General features: G+C 40.6%; 1 pseudogene; it reads right to left on the bottom strand.

The window, feature by feature from the left end:
• Window positions 1–3,556: 3,556 nt before the first annotated feature.
• LOC102392318 lies at window positions 3,557–4,704 on the bottom strand (annotated as a pseudogene).
• Window positions 4,705–5,256: the final 552 nt, after the last annotated feature.

Here is a 5,256-nt window from a genome sequence, read left to right on the forward strand (position 1 = left end):
TCCTATCACTTCATGGCAAATAGGCTGGGGATAAGTGGAAACAGTGACAGATTTTATTTTCTTGGGCTCCAAAATCACTGTGGACAGTGACTGCAGCCTTGAAATTGAGAGACACTTGCTCCTTGGAAGAAAAGCTATGACAAACCAAGACAATGTATTAAAAAGAAGAGACATCACTTTTGCCAACAATGTTTCATACACTCAAAGCTGCGGTTTTTTCCATTAGTCATGAACAGATGTGAGAATTGGACTATAATGAAAGCTGAGCTTGGAAGAACTGATGCTTTTGAATTATGGTTCTGGAGAAAACTCTTAAGAGTCCGTTGGCCTGCAAGGAGATCAAACCAATCAATCCTAAAAGAAATAAACCCTGAATACTCATTGGAGGGACTGATACTGAAGCTCTAGTACTTTGGCCATCTGATGCAAAGAGCTAACCTATTAGAAAAGACTGTGTTACTGAGAAAGATTAAAGGCAAAAGGAGAAGGGAGTGGCAGAGGATGAGACGGTTAGATAGAATCACTGACTCTTTGATTTGAATCTGAGAAAACTCTGTGAGATAGTGAAAGACAGGGGAGCCTGGCATGATACAACCTATATGGTGGCAAAGAGTCTGACATGACTCAGACTAAACAACAAATTCTTATAGGAATAAAATGTACAAAATAGGCTCAATTTATGATTAGAAATAGACTAAAGAAGAATGAAAAAAACAAGAATGATTAAAACACCTTCCATATAGTCAACATGTATATTATTCCTATAGGTTTGGTATGAGAAAACATTGTATAACTGTGTCTGTACTCATCTAAAGTGACAAGAGACTAGGAGATAAAAATCTCCTAAACATAAACAGCTGTTTTGTTTCCAGTGACAGTGCAAAAAGCTAGGGAAAATCTATACTAGGTAGTTTAAATTACTTTATTGAGGCTGACTTTGAGTGATTTGGCTCTTATTCTGTGCTAGCAAAAATGCCTCTGTGGAATATTAAATTGTGAGAAATTTAGGAAAGTAAATAAAATTTTATTTAAAAAATTATGGAGTAAAAAAAAAACTATGTGTTTTATTTCCTTTTCTTTCATTTAAACTCATACACCTACAGTCCACTCACCTTCACTCACCTTCACACACATAACCCACACAAAATATATATGGAATAAGTATTTTCCAAATCTAATCACAAATAACACATTTTCTAATGAGGGTTGTCCAGGCATTGTTATAGGCTTGTAGGGAATAACATTTTAGTTTAAAATCCTCTAAGCAGACCATATGCCAACTGGTCTTATTAAACAAATGTTTGTCCCTATAGAAGACTCAAGTCCTCTTCATTAGCTTTTCATTAAAATGGTGAACTGAATGAATTTTTCAAGACACATACTAGTTAAATGGCTTGTTTTCCATTTTGATGTTTCCCTTGGGCTTCCCTGGTGGCTCAGAGGGTAAAGCATCTGCCTGTGATGTGGAAGACCCAGGTTTGATCCCTGGGTCAGGAAGATCCTCTGGAGAAGGAAATGGCAACCCACTCCAGTATTCTTGCCTGGAGAATCCCATGGACAGAGGAGCCTGGTGGGCTACAGTCCATGGGGTCGCGAAGAGTTGGACATGACTGAGCAACTACACTAATACTTAACACTTTGTAAAAAAGTTGGGGGAAGTTGAATTAGATATTGTGTTGAGCTGAGCATGTAGGCATGGCACTCAGCAAGTTTGACTCCCTAAATGGAACCATCAACAGGGACTCAGAGGGAGGATATTACCTTATGGATTAGATATGTCTGATATATATGCATGTGTGTGTGTGTGTGTGTGTGTGTGTGTGTGTTTGTGTGCACATGTGTGTGTATGCCTGGATTGACAGTGAAAACGTTTTCATTCCAATTCCAAAGAAAGGCAATGCCATAGAATGCTCAAACTACTGCATAATTGTACTCATCTCACATGCTAGTAATATGATCCTTAAAATTCTCCAAGCCAGGCTTCAGCAATAGGTGAACCATGAACTTCTAGATGTTCAAGTTGGTTTTAGAAAAGGCAGAGGAACCAGAGATCAAATTGCCAACATCCGCTGGATCATTGAAAAAGCAAAAGAGTTCCAGAAAAACATCTATTTCTGCTTTATTGACTAACACAAGGCCTTTGACTATGTGGATCACAATAAACTGTGGAAAATTCTGAATGAGATGGGAATACCAGAGCACCTGACCTGCCTCTTGAGAAACCTATATGCAGGTCAGGAAGCAACAGTTAGAACTGGACATGGAACAACAGACTGGTTCCAAATAGGAAAAGGAGTACGTCAAGGCTGTATACTGTCACCCTGCTTATTTAACTTATATGCAGAGTACATCATGAGAAACGCTGGGCTGGAGGAAGCACAAGCTGGAATCAAGATTGCCGGGAGAAATATCAATAACCTCAGATATGCAGATGACCCCACACTTATGGCAGAAAGTGAAGAACTAAAGAGCCTCTTGATGAAAGTGAAAGAGGAGAGTGAAAAAGTTGGCTTAAAGCTCAACATTCAGAAAACAAAGATCATGGCATCTGGTCCCATCACTTCATGGGAAATAGATGGGGAAACAGTGACTGACTTTATTTTTTTGGGCTCCAAAATCACTGCAGATGGTGACTGCAGCCACAAAATTAAAAGATGCTTACTCTTTGGAAAGAAAGTTATGACCAACCTAGATAGCATATTAAAAAGCAGAGACATTACTTTGCCAACAAAGGTCCATCTAGTCAAGGCTATGGTTTTTCCAGTGGTCAGGTATGGATGTGAGAATTGGACTATAAAGAGAGCTGAGCGTGGATGAATTGATGCTTTTGAACTGTGGTGTTGAAGAAGACTCTTGAGAGTCCCTTGGACAGCAAGGAGATCCAACCAGTCCATCCTTAAGGACATCAGTCCTGAGTATTCATTGGAAGGACTGATGTTGAAGCTGAAACTCTAATACTTTGGCCACCTGATGCAAAGAGCTGATTTATTTGAAAAGACCCTGATGCTGGGAAAGATTGAGGGCAGGAGGAGAAGGGGACGACAGAGGATGAGATGGCTGGATGGCATCAAGGACTCAATGGACATGGGTTTGGGTGGACTCTGGGAGTTGGTGATGGACAAGGAGGCCTGGCATGCTGTGGTTCATGGGGTTGCAAAGATTCGGAAATGACTGAGCAACTGAACTGAACTGAACTCTAAAAGGCTCATTAAACTTGATAAGAAAAACATTGAGACCCCAATATAAAAATGAGCAAAGGATATGAACAAACAATACATACCAACAGAAATAATTAACAAGGAAACATACGGGAAGGTGTTTAACCTTGCTAGTTATCAAAGAAATACAAGCTAAAACAGCACTGTGTTAATACCATACCATTTAAATGTGTAAAGGAAATTATATCCTGATGATTTCTACCACACATTTAAAGGAGAATTGACATCAGTCCTTTGCAAACTCTTCTAAAAAATAGAAGAGGGAACACTTTCTTCTTTTGTTGTCACTGGAAATTAACTGTATTGAGATTCCGCCAGTTGTACAATCTATTCCGATACTAAGCCCCTTCTTCCTTTGCAATTCAGTCCTTCTTATGTGGTCCCATGAACCCTTTCTTCTCTCCCACAATCTGGAAGCAGCCATGGCCAAATTTGGAGGTGGTGTCAATATACTTGAAGTTAACTTTCTCTAGGGTCTGCTGTTTGGTCCGCATCAGCAAAGACTTGCACAGGGTGAGTACTCTCTTCTTGGTTCCTACCAAACAGTCTTTGAGCATAACAAAGTCCTTGGTCACTTTACCAGAGTGGATAAAGCCACCCAAAGGGCTGATGCTTTTGGGTGTAATCAGTAGAGGCATTGTTCTTGATTATTTTGCCATTCTTGATGAGGTAGCCCTGGCCAATCTTATAGATCTTCTTGTTGATCTTGTACAGTGATGGCAGCCTTTCTGCCTAGCCCAAGCCACAGAAAGACCACCCAGGCAAGATGACCACCCAAATACAGGCAACCTAGTGAAACTCTTGGTGGGTTTTCCAGGGTAGCTTCTTGGTGTACCAATGGCTGGTGATCCCTTTGTAGTGTTTGTCCTTGGTCGTCCCAATGACAAATAATCGTCTCACCCTACTCAAATATGTGGTTCACAGGGACCTGCTGCTCTAGTTTCTTATGGGCCCAGTCCAATTTTTTTGTCCACAGGGCCTCTGTTCACCTGGCTCTCCATTAGGTGGGACTTCTTCTGGCATAGAGGAAGCAGGCACATCTGGGTGTGGGCTGAAGTTCCTCTCCAGCTGCTTCTTGCTTTCTACATCCTGTCACTTCTTACAGTATTTGGTGAAGGCGTTTGTCTTATATTTAATGCCAGTTCTAATAGAAACACCTTTTGCGCTCATCGCTGATATGCTCGGCAAAGACGGACTTAAAGGTCTGGAGGCCCCATAGTGTTTCCATGCAGCCCACAGTGCCCACAGTCATAAAGGGCATAGTCTCCACTATGGTCACAACCTCCACAACTTCTTTCTTATGCACTTTGGACCCTGGTCTATCAACCTTTCTCACAACATGGGTCATGCCAGCCTGGTAGCCAAGGAAAGCTGAGAGGTACACGGGCTTGGAAGAGTCATCCTTGGGGAAGCCTGTCACCTTCCCCTGGTGCTGGCTGCTGCACTTCTAAAGCAGGAAGCCCAGGAACCAATGCCTGGGAGACATCCTGCCATCAGATGCTGCCTGTGGAAGTCCAAGAATCCTTTCTGACTCCTTCTATGAAGCCAGTATGACCCCGATACCAAAGCCAGACAAAGACATCACAAGAAAACTACAGACCAATATCTCTTATAAATATAGATGCAAAAATCTTCAACAAAATACTAGCAAACCAAATACTAGCAACATATAAAAATATAATACACCATAACCAAGTAGGATTTATCCCCTCAAAGCATGGGTAATTCAATACACAAAAATCATTCAATATAATATACCACATTAATGCAGTGAAGAGAAAAAAACAATATGATCGTCTCAACAGACACAGAAAAAGCATTTGGCAAAATCTAATATCCTTTCATGAAAAAAACAAAACAAAACTCAATAAACTGAAAGTAGAAGAGAACACCCTCTACCTAATACAGGCCATGTCTAAAAATCCACAACTAACATCATTCTTAAAGAAGGAAAACTAGATTCTCCAAGGTTAAGAATAATACAAGAATATCTGCTCTCACCACATCTATTCAGTGTTATACTAGAGGTACTAGTTAG

This window comes from Bubalus bubalis, chromosome 13, assembly GCF_019923935.1.
Source record: "Bubalus bubalis isolate 160015118507 breed Murrah chromosome 13, NDDB_SH_1, whole genome shotgun sequence".
In the NCBI taxonomy this organism is placed as follows: Eukaryota; Metazoa; Chordata; class Mammalia; order Artiodactyla; family Bovidae; genus Bubalus; species Bubalus bubalis.